Here is a 20,311-nt window from a genome sequence, read left to right as displayed (position 1 = left end):
TGTGTCCCACCTCCCTCCTGCTTATGAGGGCTGACAATTAAGTTCGTGAACTTGCCACCACACGCTTACATTGGCAGCACTGTACAAACAGCTCAGTAAGGTTTCATAGCCTTGATATATCAGTGTCTCAGCTGTGTTCGTGTCGATGTGTGGTGGTATCTTGGTGAGTGGCGTTCATTATTGTTCTTGCGTGTTTCTGTATGCCATTACAACAATACCTGAGCTTGAATTAGAGCAAACAACAAACATTAAATTTCTTGGTAAACGTGGCAAGAATGGAAGTGAAATCAGGGACATGTCAGTCTAAGTTTATGGGGATAGTGTCATGAAGAAAATGGCAGTGTACAAAAGGATTAAACACTTTTCTGAGGGAAGAGAACACATCACTGATGAAGAGAGGTCAGGGCGGACAGTAACAAGCAGAACTGATGAAAACATTGCAAAAATTCATTGAATTGTGCGTTTCAAAATCATCAGCTGATTGTGAGAAGCATAGCAGACCAATTAAACATTGATAGAGAAACAGTCAGGAAAATCTTAACTGAAAATCTTGGCATGAGAAAGGTGTGTGCGAAAATGGTCTTGAAAGAGCTCACCCATGACCAAAAGCAAAAGAGAGTCGAAGTTTGCCAAGACCTTTTGGAGAGGCAAGATGATGTTTTGGGTCATATTATCACTAGTGATGAAACATGGGTGTACCAATGCGACCCTGAAACAAAGCATCAAAGTGTACAGTGGAAGTCAGCTGATTCTCCATGACCAAAGATATTCTGTCAGTCCAAATCAAGAATCAAAACAATGTTGCTAACCTTTTTTGATATCAGAGGGATTATTCATTATGAATTTGTACCAACTGGACAAACAGTTAACAAAGTTTACTATTTGGAAGTGCTGAAAAGCGTGCGCAAAAAAGGTCAGACGAAAATGACCTGAACTTTTTGCCAACAATTCATGGCTCTTGCATCACAACAATGCACCAGCTCACGTGGCACTCTCTGTGAGGGAGTTTTTAGCCAGTAAACAAATAACTGTATTAGAACACCCTCCCTACTCACTTGATCTGGCTCCCAATGACTTCTTTCTTTACCCAAAGATAAAGGAAATATTGAAAGGAAGACATTTTGATGACATTCAGGACATCAAGGGTAATACGACGACAGCTCTGATGGCCATTCCAGAAAAAGACTTCCGAAATTGCTTTGAAGGGTGGACTACACACTGGCATTGGTGCATAGCTTCCCAAGGGGAGTACTTAGAAGGTGACTGTAGTGATATTCAGCAGAGGTGTGTAGCACTTTTTGTAAGATGAAGTCGTGAATTTAATTGTCACACCTCGAATGCCCTTTCAATTCCTGAATACTTGAGCTCCAGTTCTCAGAGGTTTTCTCCATCCCTTAGTCAACCTCAATGACTCTAACATCAGAATCAAAAAGCTATCTAAAAAATTGGTTTCTCTGTCCTCTTATTTCCTCACCTGAACCCTTTTCTTCTATCCCTCTGCCCAAGCCATGGTCTCACAGGGCCCCATGCTGCACCTCATTATCATCAGTACCTGTGCCAACTCAAATCCCCCACTCTGTCCTCCTTCCTTCTTTCCACCTCATTTATTCTACATTCACTGCAAACATTCTTCAAACTTATTTAGATGCTCAATTTCTTTCTTTTTTCTTTCTTTCTCTCTTTCTCTCTGTTTTAGTTTCAGGTGTACATTCAATCTATCTCAACCTATAACATCTTTAGGTTTTTTCTTCTCTCACTGGCTCTATCACTCATATAATCACTCAATCACTGTGTTGTAAATATCCTGACCTCCCCTTTCTGTGTCATATTTCCTGGGAAAACTCCAACACTGAGAGAACCTGAATATCTACCATACAATATCCACACAATATCGAAATATCCAAGCTCATATCCAAGCAAGTGAACACTTTGGCAATGGTGGAGCAGGTGGGAGGGTGGAGAAATCACACAAACAGGCTGACTAATGAGTTAGTGAATACTGCCCACCAAGTCTAACATGTTTTCCCACCAAGTTTGATTTCTTCCTTTCTGAACTGGCTATCTCATATCTTCTCCTTGTTCAAACTTTACACACAGTCTCAATTGATGGGCTCACTTTAAACTCCAATGAAGACATGAAAACCAGCAGCAGGCAAGTCTCTCATCTTGGGTCACCCTCACCTAAACCACCATGTTCTCGGTCTCCTCTCCTATTGCAATAGAGGAAGTGTTGCTACATTTACTAAAGAAAAGTTGCTCCATTTTTGCTCTTAATTGGAAGGTTATAGAATATCTCTCCTCACTTACACCCTACCACCACACTAACAGGGCTCTAGTATAATAACAGTGAACTACAGCAAAAAGACCTCCAAAACACAACTCCCTGAGGAGTACTTAAGGAAACTTGAAGTAAACAGAGGAGACTAAAACAGGGGAATTGGAAGTTTCTGGCATCTACAGCTATAGCAAACAGTAAGAACAGCCCGACTGCTAGCCAAATTAAAGACAACCTCACACTAAAGGTCTAGTTACCTCAGCTTCTATTACCTGACACATCATGTTTGGCTTTAAACAAAAAATTACAAGGGGTGCTAAGATGCAAGGAAAAAAAACACACTCTGAAGACACAAGCAATCATCAGAACCAGACTCAGATATGATACAGGTGTTGAAATTATCATACAGGAAATTCAAAATAACTATGATTAAATATTTCATAGGTTCTAATGGAAAAAGTTGATGGTCATGAAAACAGAGACAGAAACTCTTTTAAAAAAGAAACTCCTTAAAAAGGGAAATGCTAGAAGTCAAAAACACTATAAGAAATTAAGAATGCCTTTGATAGACTCAAAATAGCCAAAGAAAGAATCAGTCAACTTGAGTGAAGGTCAGTAGAAACTTCCAAAACTGGAGAGAGAGAGAGAGAGAGAGAGAGAGAGAGAGAGAGAGAGAGAGAGAGAATTTTTTTAATGGAACAGAACATCCAAGAACTATGGTATAATATCAAAGGATATAACATAAGTGTGATTGGAATACTAGGAGGAAAAGAAAAAGGGAGAAGAAATATTTGAAGGAATAATGACTGAGAGCTTTCCAAAGTTAATGACAGACACTAAACTACAGATCCAAGAAGATCAGAAAGCACCAAACGGTTAAAAAAAAACACTAGCCTATATCATATTCAAACTGCAAAAAATCAAAGAGAAAATCTTGAAAGAAATCAGAGGAAAACACCTTACCTATAGAAGAAAAAGGATAACAATTACAGAGGGCTTCTCATCAGAAACCATGAAAGCAAGATGGTGGTGTGAAATACTTAAAATGTTGAAAGAAAAAACCCACCAGCCTACAATTCTATATCTAGTGAAATTATCCTTCAAAGGTGAAAGGAAAACACTTTCTCAGACAAACAAAAACTGAGCAAGTTCACTAGCAAACTTGCCCTGCAAGAAATGGTAAAACAAGTTCTTCAAGTACAGGAAAATTATATACCGTGTTTCCCTGAAAAAAAGACCTAGCCAGACAAGTAGCTCTAATGCGTCTTTTGGAGCAAAAATTAATATAAGACCAGATATAATATAATATAATATAATATAATATAATATAATATAATATAATATCCAATCTTATTTTACTATAAGACTCAGTCTTATATAATGTAATATAAGACCAGGTCCTATATTAATTTTTGTTCCAAAACACGCATTAGAGATGATTGTCCAGCTAGGCCTTATTTTCGGGGAAACACGGTAGGTCAGAAACTTGGGTCTACCAGATTAAAGAGCGAAAGAAATAAAGAGAAAATAAAACCTTTTACTTTCTTGTTCTTAATTGATCTAAGAAAAAGAAATAAGAGTATTTTGAACAATGTTCATGGGACAGAGAAAATAATTTTAAAAGCCTAGAATATCAATTGTCTAACATAGAGTTCTGGAATAGTCCTTGACCATCAGCTAGTTCAAACTAGGTCCTGTGGAACAAATCTAGCCTGCTGCCTGTTTTTGTATGGTCTGTGAGCTAGGAATGGTTCTCATATTTTTAGATGGTTAAAGAAAGTTAAAAGAAGAATAATATTTTAATAACACAAGAACATTGTATAAAAATGAAATTTCTGTGTCCATAAATAAAGTTTTATAAATGCCCATTTGTTTACTTATTGTCTGCTTTTATGCTACAATAGCAGAGTTGTATAATTGCAAGAAAGACCATATAGCATACAAAGTTTGAAATATTTACTACTTGGTCCTTTATATACAAAATGTTGTGTTTGGGGTGGCCGGTTAGCTGAGTTGGTTAGAGCGTGGTGCTGGTAGCACCCAGGTCACCGATTCGATACCCACATGGGCCACTGTGATCTGCACCCTCCTTATAAAAAAAAAAAATGTTGTGTTCCTTGAACAAGCCCAATTACTTAATTTTTCAGAGGATGAAACTAAGGCCTGGAGAGATTAAGTTATATTCTAATGTCATCTTGCTAGTTAGTAATAGAGCCAACATTAGAATTTGGGTCTTGAGATCCGAAATGCCTCTCCCGTCACATGAGAGGACTTACATTTTATGAGTATGGATTCTAAGATTATAGTGTCTAATACTACTGACTAATATTTCTGACTCTAGGGAGTGCAGAAGTAACATTTTATTATTCTCTTATTTCACACGAAAGATTACATGACTGCAAGAGAAGAAGTAGGAGTGACAGAGAAGCTTTGCCAATTTTTATACACAAAAAGGGGATGACTAAGAGAGAGAGGGGGGATGATGTATTCCCAGCGGACCCAAGAAGAAAAGCACTCCTATTGGTTGTTTTTAAAAAAAGAATGTCAGTTTTAGTCCTTGGAATTTTGTTGTGTTCTTTTTTCATTTTTTAAAGAACAGGTAAAATCAGTATCTTTTTTTACACTAAAAGTAAGCATTTAAATATCGGGTGCATCTCTTCTGTGACTCCATAATGCACACACTTGGAACAGCAATAGTTTTTCCTTTTCTGGTGATAGGAGGACTTAATAAAAGAAAGATCTATTCCTAAAGCTCATCAAGGAGAAACAATATATAATAGGTCAAAGATATAACAATTTAATGGGTTTAAATTTAATAGGTTTCTGAGGGATTGTTACAGTTTTACTCATACTATACAGCTGGAAGACAAACATAGTACAATTACAATGGACCACTTCCTACAATGAGGAACTACATTACAACAGACCAACCCTCGAGAACAACTAGAAAAGCTGGATACAATTTTTTCAAAAGGAGAGCTCCCAAGGCAATGAGGACATATGGAGCCAGATCCAAGAGAAAAGGGGATCAGGGAAAAAAGGTGAGCTGGACATTTCACGTAACTATTGCTTTAAGCATTTGGTCAAATTCAACATCGATTCATGAAAATACTCTTAGAAAATTTTGAGTATTAAAGGAACTTGTTTAATCTGATAAAGGACATTTATAAAAGATAGTAATTACAATATTTAATAGTCACACTTTGAAATCTTTCTCACTTTTACTTTATGATTATGATTATGATGAGATTATAAATGAGACAAGGATGTCCACTAGGACCATTCCTATTCACCAGTATATTAGAGATCTCAGCCAATGCAACCTGCAAGAAAAAGAAATAAAAAAGAAATAAAAAGTCACAATGATTGCAAAGGAAAAAGTAAAAAGTTTTACTGGTAAGTTGACTGTATACATGGAAAAACTATAATAATTTACAGAGAACTATTAGAATTAATAAGTGAATTTAGCAAACTTACCAGATACGACATCAACATATAAAAATCAATTGTATATATTCACAACAAACAACCAGAAAATGATGTTCTCAAAAGATATAATTTAGGGCGCCCAGATGGCTCAGTTGGTTACAGCCCAGTCTCTGAACAACACGGTTGCCGGTTCGATTCCCACATGGGCCAGTGAGCTGCGCCCTCCACAACTAGATTGAAGGACAACAACTTGGAGCTGATGGGCCCTGGAGAAACATACTGTGCCCCAATATTCCCCAATAATAATAAAAAAAATTTAAAAGATATAATTTATAATATCATAAAAATAACTTCAAATACTAGGAATATGTATAAAGAAAGATGTACATGTGTTTACAACATAGAGAGATACAAAACAGTAGCAGAAATGAAAGATCTAAATAAATGAAGGAATATACTATATAATGAATTTAAATAGTCAACATTCTAAAACTAATTTACTTCCTATTTGGGTTAGAGATTTAATATAGTCTCAATCAAAATCCCATCAAAAGATGATTTTAAAATTCATATAGTATTGCAAATGGCTAAGAATAACCAAACTGTTCTTAAATAAGAACATAGCTGGAGGACATACACGCCTGGATATGAAGACTTATTATTAAGCTATATTAATTAAGACAGTGTGGTATCAGTATAAGAATAGGCAAATTGAACAATGAAAGGGGCTAGAAAGCAAAGGGAGACCCACATATAAATGATCACCTGATTTATAACAATGGTGACATTTCAAAGCAGTGGAAAAGAGGAGATTTTTCAATAAATAGTGCTGGGTTAATTACATATGGAAAACAAAATAAATATGTATATCCTCCTCGTGCCATAGATAAAAATCAACCTCAGGTGGATTTTTTACCTAAAAAGGCAAAACAAGAGGGCTTCTAAAAATTGGGAGAATAGTTTTATGACCTTAAAGTAGGCAAAAATTTCTTGAGCAATCACAGAAAAAATAACCATAAAGGAAGAGAATGGTAGGCAAAAATTTCTTGAGCAATCACAGAAAAAATAACCATAAAGGAAGAGAATGATAAATTGGATATTACGTTAAAAGCAAGATCTCCTGTTCATCAAAAGAGAGTCAAATGGCAAGCCACAGAATAGAAAAAGATATTTTAAATACATACGGCTGGTAAAAATATTTGTACTAAAAAAAGAAAATTACAAATTAATAAGGAAAAGATGGACAATCCAGTTGAAAAATAGCCAATAAACTTGAATAGGGACTACAAAAGATTAAATAAAAGTGACAAAAAAAAACATATTAAAAAGGCACATCATTAGTCACTAGAGCAAATTGAAACCAGAAAAGACATCACTACACATCCACCATAATGGCTACAATTCAAAGTTTGACAATCCCAAGTGTTGAGAAGTATGTAGAGAAACTGAAACACTCATAAAATGATGATAGGAGTATAAACTGATACAACCACTTAGAAAACCTTTTGTAAGAACCTCTAAAGTTGAACATATGCACCCCATGTTTCAGCAATCCAGTCTTAGGTGTATACCAAACAGAAATGCATTCACATATGTACCAAAAAACACATACAAAAACGTTTATAGCAGCATTATTCATAGTAGCCCTAAACTGGAAATGCCCCAAACGCCTGTCAACAGTAGATGAATGAACAGTTTGTGAAACAATACAAAGTGGATGGCTATTCAGTAATAAAAATGAATACACGTCTGCTATACATCACAACATGGAAGAATCCTCTCAATGTTCTGCATAAGAAGCCACAAAAAAAAAGAATATACACATATAGTTCTATATATATTTCAACATGAGACCATATCAGCTTAGTGGTTACCACTGGGGAAAAGGGGTGTGTAGTTCCTGGTAGGGTGCATGAGGTAGTTTCTGGGGAAATGATAATATTCTATCTCTTGATCTGGGGGAGATAACATGGATGTATTTGGTGTTTGAAAATTCATTGAGCAATGATTCATGTACTTTTATGTAAATATGATATACAACAGAATTGTATGTTTAAAAAAGAATAGTGCAAATATTCCGAAGAAGAATATAGCATCTCTGGTTCTCAAGGCAGCACTTGAGCCACATTAGGTAAAGCAAGGCAAAACACGACGCAATTGCAGGCATACGGAGGCAAGGATGGTGCAGGAGCAATGGGTCGTGTCTGTCACCACTGTATACACTCACCCAATGCTTGTGTAGTCGGTACAGACCAGCAGCGATAATCGCTGAATGAGCTGTCATAGAAATGAAACAAAATTAGAACTATACCATTGAAGAAATGCCTCAGGTTACCCAAAAGCGTTCTTTTGGATAACGAAAGTCTTCCAAGTCTTATAAAATATCTCAGAATTCTCAAAGAGTGGTTGAATTACTCTGCATTGGTTCTTAATAACTTTCCACTGCTGAACAAATAAAACCCAAAGCCCTTTAGCCAGTTGAGAAGATGGGGGCAGTTCTGTTTCCTGTTGCCCATTTTAGTTTTTGGCTCTCCGATTTGCTTCTTCTGATAGAGAAGAATGGGCCTGTAAACTATCCTGACCAGAATATGCTGTATCACTGGACACATTCATTGGATCAAGGTAGACTGTGACTCTAATCGCGACCAATCAAGGTCCTTCCCTGAGCCTGAGATAAGGACGCTGGAAGAAAAAAGACCCCTTCCCTGTGAGGGGCTGTGTTGAAGGGAAGTAAGGGAAAGGATAGTAAGGACCATCAACTTTTTCCCTAGTGTCACAGAAAGTCAAGACAATGAAATATCTAGTAAGAGTGATGACAATATCACTTAAGTCCTGAATCTAGCCATGCCTGAATTCCTAGGTATATGAGTCAGATACATTCCTTTTTGTTTAAGTTGGTTTCAATTTTGCTTTAGTTCAGTTTTGGTTTTTCTGTGACCATTATCATCATCACCATCATCATGTATATGTGGCATTCGAGTCCCTCAATAGAATGGTCTAATTTGCATTTCTAGTCTTGTCTATCACTGTTCATCTTCATATAACTAACAGCATGAGCAGTCTCAACCACAGGAAACTTTCCCCACCACCAATCCCCCATAAGCAAAGTTCAACTTAAACCAATCTACTTCCAAATATATTTTTGATAGCCAACTGGTCACTCCTGTTAAGGATAATTAGAAATTTTAAGAAACTGGGGATTAGAAACAGATTTTTTTGAAGTGGGGGAAGGGGTTGTAAGGCAGATGGCAGGCAGGGAAAGTGGTTCTTGCAGAGAATCTTTTGAAAGCTAAAGAAAGCCAAAGAAATGAAAACCTGGAATTGACAGCATATGCTTTGGCATGAAGTTAAATATCCTATCCATTGGGGTGAGATATCTGAGAACTTCCTAATCAGTCATGCCAAGCAAGTTATATAAAGTTTATCCCAAGATTTATCCACGTTACCCTCGAGCCACAGAAGATCGGGCATCAAGGGTCAGCCTCTCAGTCGGAAAGTCTAAAAGGCATTGCACGTCTGGACAGAGAGCCTCACACAATGGAGGAAATGCTCATTTGCATGGGAATTGTGCTTTGACTATAATATAGCAAAACCACTTACAAGCATTTCACTGCAGGTAAGTGATTTCCCGGAAAACAGTACGAAGTAACCAGAAATTCATTGTGGCACATCCACTATTACCAACATAAGGTGAGGTAAATGCCATTTATAATCAACTTCATTTTCTCGTTTTACTTTTGGTAAATGTAAATATTAAACAGTTTTGCTTGCAACATACATTTCGCCTATCCCTGTTTCTCCCTCAGTTTTAAGTTCATCAACAAACTTCTCCTGCCTGAAAAGTTTTTAAGGACCTGACTCCCAGTAGGGGAATATTAAAAATTCTTTGCACACTTTGTCACCTCTGTCCTTTTACTTACAATGAAATGCCTCAAGAACACTCTTGCCACCTCTGTCCCCTGCCCTCATTTCCACAGGCCTCAAACTCATTGGCCCTTCAAGGTCCAATTCATCCACTCAACCTCTTCAATGAAGTCTCTCAGAGGGAAGTAACCCCTCCTTCATTCCACTTAGATGTGCCTGTATTACCATATTCTGTTTCTCCATCTTTTTCCCCCACAGGATGTTAAACTTCTGGAAAACAGCCATATCTGATAATCATCACCTAGAAGAGGGTCTTTAGTAGTGGGACTTACTCCCAATGTGGACATATAGGCAAGGACCAGCCAGGGAAGAGCAGTGGAGACCTTAGGCCACTGGGTAACTTAGACAGGAACCCCTCTCCCCACGCCCAGACTAGGAGTTGACTAAACCACAGATTTCCAGAACACTCTTTCAGTAACGCCCTCAAAGCAATCATAATTGTGTAGCCCTCTTCTGCACCTGGGGAGATTGCAGATCAATAGTGTTCACCTACTTTGTCTAATGTCACATACCCCTGGCAATGGGCAGAAACCAGCAGCCACGCCCCTAAACTACCTGCCATTCTGAAAATTAAAGTGCCTTCCCCCCGCTCAATAAAACAAAAATCTAAAATATAATCAATAAATGTTTTCTCTGTAGATGAATCCTTTCTACATTGACCAGCTGCTGATTGCAGTCTTGGTTTTAGAATGTATGGTCACCAGATAATATAACGGCGTCTTCCTCCTTTGGTTTGGAATGTGACACAGTAGCACTTACATAGCAGCTGAAGAGAAACAGACACTGGACATTTTTAAAAGTTATTATCTTTCTTCTAGAGAAGTCACAGAAAGAAAAAAACCCAGCCAGCTCAAACAAGTGTTGGGTTTGGATTGGGCAGTGTGAGCTACACAACACTTTTCTAATTGGCGTTAGTTGCTAATATTAAAAATGGATGTCAACAACAGGGCCCTCTAAGCAGCCACCCCCTTTGCTTTAACACAGTTCTCACCTGTCCCTAATCTTCCCAATCCTGGGATTCAGCGCCACATGCCACTCATCATCACACACGGGTGGCTGTTTTGCTTTTAGGGGGGAAAAAAAGGAAAGTGTTATTTGGTACCCATGTCTCTAACAAAAATGGGTGAGGGGGCTGTATGTTTCAAGAATAATGGGTTCATACTCTGAAAGCAATCAATTGGTTTAACAACCGGTTGTTATCAATACCTCTCACCTGAAAAGCTTGCTGTTATTCCTCTCTTCACCTAGGAAATGTGTACGTATTTCCCAAAGCCTGTCTCTTCCAGATCTGGTTATATAATGTTCTCTCTGAACTGACCTGTACTTACTGTCTTCGTCATCTATTTGCTACCTAATCTGACTTATAAAATTCCACACATTCTCTTTCTAAACCTTCACTGAACAATCTTGATTGTTAATTTTCTATTTATTTCAATCATGTCCAAAACAACTGAAATGATGATCTCAAGGGTCTGTCTATCCCCCATCTTCTGATACATCAGAGAGACTCAGGACTTTGGGGTCAGGTAAGAGCTGAGTTTAAGTGTTGGTTTCTCTACTTAATAACTATCTGACCTTGATCAAGTGTCTGAATCTCATTTTTACCTTTGGTTTCTTAATCGGTAAAATGGGATTAGTACCATCTAGTTCTTGATAAAAGGCTTCGATCTACAAAAAGCTTTACAACTGATTATTTTATTAACATCAGTTCACTGCTATATGACAGATCTACGGCTTTGTAGGCTGGGCAAATTTTGTTTGGGAAACCAATTTTTTTCTTAAGCATTTACTATTCATGTGGCTTTGTGCTGGGGCAGAATATGGTTTTTCTTTAAAAAAAAAAAAAAACAGAGCATCGCCCATTAGGAGAGACAAAGAATAATGTATAATTACAAAGTAGGACTAGGGCCTCACTATATCTTGGATCTGAGGTGGATCTAGCCAAGCAAAATCAAGCAAACAGTAAGAAGGTAAGAATGGTGGCTGTGACCATTTGTACTTTGCATCGACAACTGCACCAGTCCACGTACCTGCATGTGGACCTGCCCACGCACCTACACCCAAACCCGTCCACGCATCCACACCAGTACTAGTCCATTCTTCCCCCATTTTCACCCACCCACAGCTGTCACTCTGAAAGTCAATAATTCAGCAAATGTTCAGCAAACTCCTACCATGGGCCAAGCACTATAAGAGATGCTGAGGTACAGAGAAAAACCAACACGTGGCCTCGCTCCAGGCGTGGGTCAGTCTGGCACAAGAGATACTCATGTAGCAGCAGTCCCCATGTCACTTCTCTTCGTGCTGGTGATTAACGGCCTTTGCGCTTAAGGAAACAGATTCATCTGTAGCTCCCAAAAGGAAGACCTTTCTTACACCACCCTCTCCACTTAGTGTCTGGCCCATTTGCTTCCTAGACCTCCTCAAAGCCCAAGTTACAACTATGGGGCAGGATTCTGCGGGGACTAAATGCTAGGCTGATGTAGCAAGTCCTCGGGAGCAGAAAAAAGAAAGAGGGGAACCATCATCCCGAAATTCTTATTTCCCAACCGACTCCTGTTGGAGAAGATCATTGAGAGGATGTGGCCAGTTAACCCGCGAGCTGGACCTGGGCAATTGGAGGCTCCTCACGCCCTCTCCTGTCCTTGGAATGCATGTTCTGCCCACTGTTTCCACAATGGGAGCCATTTTCAAGGACACAGCCTTGAGAGAATAAGGTGTTGTTGAGACCATCTGGACAGTACATATGATTGAACCCGTTAAGGCCTCTATATAAACTTTGAAGATTCTGGTGGGCAGCTGTGGAAATCTACTCATCTTGTGGTCAGCCCAAGACAAGCCTCGCATGTAAGTCCTCTTGCTTCTTAAACCTGCCACCTACCAATCTGGAGTGGTCTGCCTCTTTCCTCGGTCTCTCCTATCCTCCGTGTACAGCCACCAGTTTCAGATTTCCTCCAGGAATTCCAGATGCTGCAAGCCAACAACTCATTACCAATATCATTAGAAAACACAAAGTGTGATGTGACAGGGTCCATCTCCAGTCCCCGGGTCTCCTCTGTTTCCTCCTTGCAGCCACATGGACTCAAGGGGTATATTTTTATTCCATTTTTACAGATGAGGAAATTGAGGTTCAGCCACACAATTAATGGGGTTTAAAATGCCAGTTGTGCTACTTAAGAGACACCCATCACAATCCTCAGTCTGGGCTCGGGGCTGGCGAGGTCTCAGTGAGTGCAACTCAGGTGCCCCTGGTACACTTGCAATGGGGTGCCACCATCAGTTAACATTCACACAGGATACTCTCATCTCAGAAGGCTTTGAGATGCACTTCCTCCCAGCCTATTCAGAAGGGCAGACACTAGTGAATAAGGGAACGCAAACATGCAAAGACGTAAAGATAGCTTTTCCTTCGATGGTTTTACCTAAGCATTTAGAAAAGCCCAGACAGCTAGTCTCCACCACAGCTCAGCTGAGTAGCTTCAGTTACGTGAATATCTACTTTGCTCATATTCAAATATTGACACATTTTTTAAAAGTTTCCATACATAAAAATAGCTGTACCTTATGTTTATAACACCTAAGTAGAAGGAAAGGATTCATTTTCTAATCACAAAGTAGCCACACAAGAACGACCAAAAAGTGGGGCATTTCAACTGGCTGGAATCTCCTAGCTATCAAATACACGCCCTCAGTGCCGTCTTCTCTTAGATCCCTTAGTCATAAAATGTGGGCCTATTCCCCAGAATGGTCGTGGTGCTCTAAGGAGCATTGTTCTGTCTTTTGGGTGTGTGTGTGTGGGTGGGTGGGTGTGGGTGTGTGCATGCGGTGAGTCTGGACTATTGCTTTCTTTACCTGCAGCTTTGATAGTTAGGGAATTAGTAGTGAATTTCCTCCCCCTCTTCTTATTGGAACTCCTATGTGGTAGAAAATGAATTGCCTCTTACAAGTCTCAGGAAGGCAACAGTGAAGCATGTGATAAGCTTGGTGGTTTGTAACATCTCAAGCAGGAGCTCTGAGTTGTTACTTAATGTAACTCATTAGGTTTAATGTTTACTTTAACTGCCTACTTGTGGGCATTCTGCTTTCCTTGCAGTTTGAAGAACTGCGTTTCATGACTTCTTATTACTCTTATTATAGACTTACTGGTTCAAATTCTGGGTGATTATCTCTTTTCTCTTGAGTACTTCAGAAAGCTTTTCCCCCATTGAAAACCCAGCATTGATTCAACCATCTTAACATCTATTGGCAGGTACGCTGCTGAGCATGGAACAGATGTATGTGAAGAAGTGAAACAGTGTTTCTGCCCTCAAGGATCTTACCGCCTAGTTCTCAGTGTGGTCCTCAGACCCGCAGTCAGCAGCATCTCGGGACTGCTTAGAAACGTCAATTTTCAGGCCCCACTCTAGACCAACTGAGTCAGAAACGCTGCGGGTGACCCCAGTCATCTGTGTTTGAGAAAGCCCACTTCAAACAAAGATCATTCTCATCAAATGTCAGAAAAACCACCAGATTTAGGTTAAGCTAATTTATATTATATAAATTATGTATCATATAGTAAATTAAGACCGGGTCTTATATTAACATTTGCTCCAAAAGACACATTAGAACTGAGTGTCCGGCTAGGTCTTATTTGGGGGGAAACATGGTATGTAGTCATCACTTATAGCATGCCATATGTTACATTGAAGATGAAATTTGGTAAATATATTCTTTCCAGTTGGCACTGAAAATGAAGAGCTTAAATGCTTTCCTAGGTTCAAAGCATTATGAATTAAGACAAGCTAACTGAGAGGCTAAAGGAAAAATTAATCCCAGTACTGAAACCTCTGAGTGCATCCCTTTGGAAAAAAGTTGGCGTAACACATAGCTCCTTACTCATATCTCCCTGGTGTTTAACCCCTGGCACAAAACAGAATGTTCAGCAACTTCTGGCAAAGTCTTAGCAGTTCAGGGGATAAATTGCATAGGAGAACATCAGAGAAATAAGAAACAGAATGATCCTTTTACATAAAATTCTCTCTCTGTGGGCAAAACATCCAAAATTACTGGCACATTTTATTATCCTAAATACCTCTTAGAGAGTAACTACACATAGTGATCATAGCACAATGTATACAAATGTCAAAGCATATTGACACCTGGAAACAATATAAAATTGCGTGTTAATGATACTTCAATTAAAAACTTTCTTTCTCAAGAAATATTTTCTCATTTAGAAAATATCCATGTTGGCTATCTTATTCCACAAACCACTCATAAGTAAGTAAATAACTGACTCATTTAAAGAGACATTTCTGCCACAAAAGCACTGTTGCAATGTTTCACTTGATAAGAAAAAATGTGTTGCTTGAAGAAAACCAGCATTATTTTACTGAAACTCTCAGCAATGTATTATCAGTGAATGTTAATTAAGGTTTCTTAAAGGAGATGGGAAAGTTAAGAACCAAAGGAATGAACGTGAAAAAGGAAATACGGGGGGCTACCACCTACATCATCAAAATACCTCACAATAGCTGGCATTTCTAGAATTTACAGACTCTTTCAGAAAAGATCGAGTTATTGAGGGAAGACATATTTACATAGACATTTATGGCATATCCCATAAGATTACCATATTTACACAACAGTTTAGCCTAACAGTAGTATCAGAGGACTCAGAAAGAATTTGTCATGTTGGTTTTTCTGTTCAGCATGCGTGCTTTTGCTCACAAAGGTGTACCTCCAAAGAGTCTCTCAAATTTCCCTCAGCCCTCAACTTACTTTCTTTCACAGGGTAGTCCCATCCATTGCAAAATTAATAAATAAGAAGAATAGGAATAAATAACATAAAGAATATAAAACTCACAGAAAGTTTCTCACCAACTCCCCTGTGTCCACTCCATATAATTACCCATCTGCCTATTAAACTTGATATATAAAACCTTGCTAACATATTAAGTTAAACCTAACAGTTTCCTTTCTGTCTACCACTTTTTAACAACAGACACACAAACTTGTAGTTCAGTCTCTAACTCCATTCAGACACTTATAAGCCCAGTTCTTATTCTTCCACTTCTCATCCCCCTCTAGTGAGAAAAGGGTCCAATGTTGTTAGGCTTTACCTAACACTGCTTATTTGGGCAGTTTTACGCTGCTAAAAGGTATTGATTAGAATCTACCTGCAGATCCAGCTCCTAGGCATTGATAAATGCTGAGGGAACAATTCTAAGCCAACAATAAGATCCAAAATACCTTCAGTTTGTAGCATGGAAATGCTACTCCTCTCAACAAGAAAGAACATTCCTTCCTACTCCAACAAAATTAAAAAAAAAAATACTGCAGCTTTCATTCTAAACAAAATTAAATCTTCTGGGTTACTTTCCCTTGTCTCTCTGGCCACTTTTTACGCAGCCTGACAGTGACTGTAAACAGGGTCTCTTCAGGCAACCAGTTTCGCTGTCATCCTCTCAAAGAGAATACCTCCGTTCCCTTTCCTGCCGCAGGTCCCCAAAACAGACCTCATCACCCACGCCCTCGCCACTCGCGTTCTTTTCCTCCAAACCACAAATGGGCGAGCTTATTTAGAGAAAAAGTTAATGAAGGTCTGCCTTGGAGGTAAAGCTGCCCCGCCTGCGATCTCCAAATCACAGGAAGACTGGAAGTCCCTAAAAGCACGTACCCTTTGCACGCTCGTCCCAATCGGTGAGCGCTTCCCACCCAGAAGCCCGGGAACATGATTTCTATGCAGACCTGCACCCATCCCACACAAGTCCACACACCAGCTTGCATTACCACTTATGTAAGCTCGTGCCTCTACAGTCCCAAACTACACACACACACACACACACACACACACAACCCGACACCTGTCACGCATCTGAAACGGACCAGCATCCACACCCAGGAGATGAAATGACATCAACACACATGAATGGAGGGATGGGGGGCATGCCGTTTAAAAACATCTTTACCCCGTTTGTTTCTTTCCCGTTTTTGTCACAATTACAATTACCTTAGCAACCAAAGAATTGCCTTGACTCCCTCTCCGGCTTCGGAATTTGTCCTAAAGCCAAGCTTGCTCCAGGTTCATGGTAAAGCTAGAGGAGCCCAGGGAACGGCGACCGGCAGCCTCTCGGGGGCAGCGGGGACGTCTGAGTCAGTCTCCGAGCTGCTCTCCCAGCTCTCGCCTGGTCTTCTCGAGTTTCCGCGGTGGGGAGCGTGGGGGCTCAGCGAGCCGAGAGCGAAGCCCGGGGCCGGCGAGGAGGCGCGGCGGGCAGCATGGTGCCAGGGCGCGGGGCGCTCGGCCGTCTCCAGCGCGCGCGGCGCCCGCCCCGCTCTCCGCGCCGCCGGCCGCTCGTCCCTCGGCCGCCTCTCCCTGCCCCAGGCCGGCGGGGTCTGCGGAGCTCGGTCCGCCGACTCTGTGCGCGTCTCCTCCCGCCGCTGTGGCAAAGCCGGCGTCCAGGAGGAGCGCTCTCCGCGGAGCAGGGCAGAGCGCAGGGGCTGCCCCAACTCGCGAAGCCGCTCGGCTCCGCCGCTTGGAGCTGCTGCAGCGGCGCCCGCTGTCGGGCGTGGAGCGGAGTTGCAGGCGGCGCCGCGCCACCTGGGCGCCTGCACCTGCGCGGGAGCCGAGCGGCCGGGGCGGGGCGGGGCGGGGCGGCGGGCGGGGCGGGGCGGGGCGGCGGGCGGGGCGGGGCGGGGCGGCGGGCGGGGCGGGGCCGCGGGCGGGGCGGGGCCGCGGGCGGGGCGGGGCGGGGCCGCGGGCGGGGCCGCGGGCGGGGCGGGGCCGAGGCACCTGGGCACCTCCCGAAGGCGCCGCCTCCCGCGCACCTGGTCTCGGCGCCGCCGAAGGTGCGCGCGGGGATTTGCCCGAGAAGGAGAAAACCTGGAAATGTCTGGCACGTCAGCTGCCGCCGAAAACAACTGGCAGATTGGCTGAGCGATGCGAAGGCTGTTTCCCTCAATTCCGAGAGCTGGCTGCGTCCGGAAACTTCAGGGGCGTCGGGGCTGTCTTAGGGGTTCCTGTTCGGACTGCGTTACGCGGGAGCTTTTGAATCTGTTGCTGACGCGTGTAACCGGCGCGCTCCGAATTGAAACGGGCCACTGCGATCGTCAGGGGTAGTGTTTCTCACCTCGTCGTTTTCATTGCTTCAACATTTACACCGCGTTCTGTATTTGGAGTGTTTTGTGATGATTCTTATCGGAAACACCCACAAAAGCACTTTCACGAAAAATGAACTCTGCAAATATTCTTGGGGAAAGAAGAAAAACGTTGAAGACAGACGATGAGAAAGGGTAACTTAAACTGACGGTATTCTTTAATGTGGGAGCTTTGAAATTTGATATGTGCTTACAGATTCGGGAAGCTGCAGGTGGAAATGAAACAAGATTGTTGGTGCTAAATGGTGACCACAGGATTGGTGTGTAATATCAATGGTATCAATACCAAGAACAAATTCAGGATTTATTCTTAAATTGTGTTGTCTCATGCGGGGGAAGGGGAGGTAGAGTTGAAATAAAATAACTTCCAAGGATGGACAACCTGAACTGTCTTCATCCGTGTGAGTGCAAAGGTTGAAATTTAAGGTCTCCCTTCCCACAGACATTTCCTTTCCCACCATTCTATACTGATTAATGGATGTATTTGTTCTTTCATCCAATAAGCAACAATTAGTACCTGCCTTGTGTTAGACCCTCTGCTAAACACTAGAAATGTATGAAGAGTAAATCTTAAATGCTATTCTCTCTCTCTCTCTCTCTCTCTCTCTAATATTATTGTGGTAATTGTTTTGCAACATGTACATATCTCAAATCATCACATAGCATAACTTAAACTTCATGTTATATGTCAATCATATTGTAATGACGCTGGGGAAAACATGAAATTAGATGTTTATATATTTATTTATATTGATATATTTTATGTATTATGTGGGATTTCTAATATATGTTATATATAATTTCTTAAATATATGGAAAATATTTGATTTACTATTTGATTTCATATAAAATATTTGATTACATATATATAACATGTGTATATGTCATACACACATACATGCCTATTCTGTGACAATATATTTTGATATATAATTTTTATAAATATAATTTTTATATAATACATATAATAATAAAAGTAACTTAAAGACAAGCCACACTTTTTGCTGGCATGGCCAACAAATTGGTCTACATACTGGTGAATTGAGCATATTAAGGATATTGGGAGGCAAGTTTCACACAGTTGGAGAAGAAAATTACAGATTTAAGAAGATGTTTTCTTTTGAGAAAAGATTAGATAAACCCAGTGATGTGGCTTTAAATTAGAAGTGATGATATGAAATGATTTCTAATTTAGATAGATAGGTAGAAAAATATATGTACATGTGTATGTGTGTATATACATTGATATAGTTCCTAGCTCTGTCCACTGTGAAAGCCTAAAAGCAATAGATCAATACTGCCTCCTGTTAAATCCCGAAAGAAAATAAATTTCCTGGTTAGATATTTTAGAAAAGGGTCTTTCTCAAAGGGTGGCTCAAAAGCCACAGTATCTGCATCATGTGGGGTACTTATTGAAACATAGCAGTAAAGATTCTTGAGCCCCATCTCGTACCTGTTGAATTGAAATTTCTAGTGATGGGACCTCCAGAATCTGCTTTTGAACAAAAATTTATGTTGGTTCGCAAACTGGTGCCTGTACATGGAGGGCAGAGACCAAAGAAAGAGGCAGACCACTCCAGATTGGTAGGTGGCTGGCTTAATTAGCAAGGGAACTTACATATGAGGCTCGTCTTCAGCAGCAGCAAGATGAGTAGATCTCAGCACCTGTCCACCAGAATCTTAAAAGTGTGTATGGAGGCCTTACCTGGGTTCAGTCACAGATGGTCTCAATGATACCCTATTCTCTCAAGGCTGCATCTTTGGAACAGTGGGCTAAAGTACATTCCAAGCACCGAGAAGAGGTGAGGAGCCTCTGATCGCCTGACCCACTGGAGGAGAGGTGTCAACAGGCAGTCACATCCTCTCAATAACCTCCTCCAAAACTTTGTGACCAACCGACAACCTCTGGGGTGCTTTCTTCATAGAATGCCCAGCATTTCAGTTACTACTAATTGCATAATCTCCTTCTCAGGAGGGGTCTATGACGGGCAAGCTGACTACAATGTGAAGTGGATTTTTCTCTTTCCAGGATGATGACAGTTTAGCACTTGATCTGTGGTGTTGAAAATCATGTATTTTTGGGCAATGGTTATGTTTATATCATGGTGCTGGAATGGTTATGTTTTGAAACTCAGAAGTAATGTTATGTCAGAGTGGAATATTTACAAAGTCCCATATTTACAAAGTCCCAGTGCTTAATAATCAGGATGCAGGGATATGTACATGTGTAATTAATGCATATGGGAGAAAATTTCCATCAACAATAACAAGTTTGTTTTAAAACCTACATCAGCCACAAAATAACCATGGGATTCTCTCCACACCAATTGTTTGGACCAAGCTTCTTCATCAGACGACCTTTTAGGCACTATTTCAGGCACCACCCTTCAAGATCCTGTGGTCAGAACTGTCACAGAATAGGCAGCTACTGGTGTAATATGACTTGAAGTGTTGGCAGGTCCCGTCAACAAAAAATATCTGTTCCTCACCCCTGCCCCGTCCCCCTCCTGTTAGGTGCTGGGAATCCCAGTTTTCCATAATCAGTTA

The 20,311-nt window shown here is 40.7% G+C and overlaps 1 protein-coding gene across 10 annotated transcripts in view; it reads right to left on the bottom strand.

The window, feature by feature from the left end:
• The window catches only part of RGS6 (regulator of G protein signaling 6), a 464,887-nt gene extending 447,710 nt beyond the window's left edge, over positions 1-17,177 (bottom strand). For 7 of the 10 annotated variants that reach the window (XM_081050402.1, XM_081050408.1, XM_081050404.1 and 4 more), the window contains exon 1: positions 16,620-17,177. The gene's annotated coding sequence lies outside the window, so the exon portion shown is untranslated. The remainder of the gene's footprint in view (positions 1-16,619) is intronic. The other 3 variants (XM_081050406.1, XM_081050407.1, XM_081050403.1) reach the window with 3 other exon arrangements.
• Positions 17,178-20,311: the final 3,134 nt, after the last annotated feature.

Source organism: Rhinolophus hipposideros (assembly GCF_964194185.1).
Source record: "Rhinolophus hipposideros genome assembly, chromosome: 5".
Classification (NCBI taxonomy): domain Eukaryota; kingdom Metazoa; phylum Chordata; class Mammalia; order Chiroptera; family Rhinolophidae; genus Rhinolophus; species Rhinolophus hipposideros.
The sequence above is the reverse complement of the archived record's forward strand: the minus strand, read 5'-3'. Positions and strand labels throughout refer to the sequence as shown.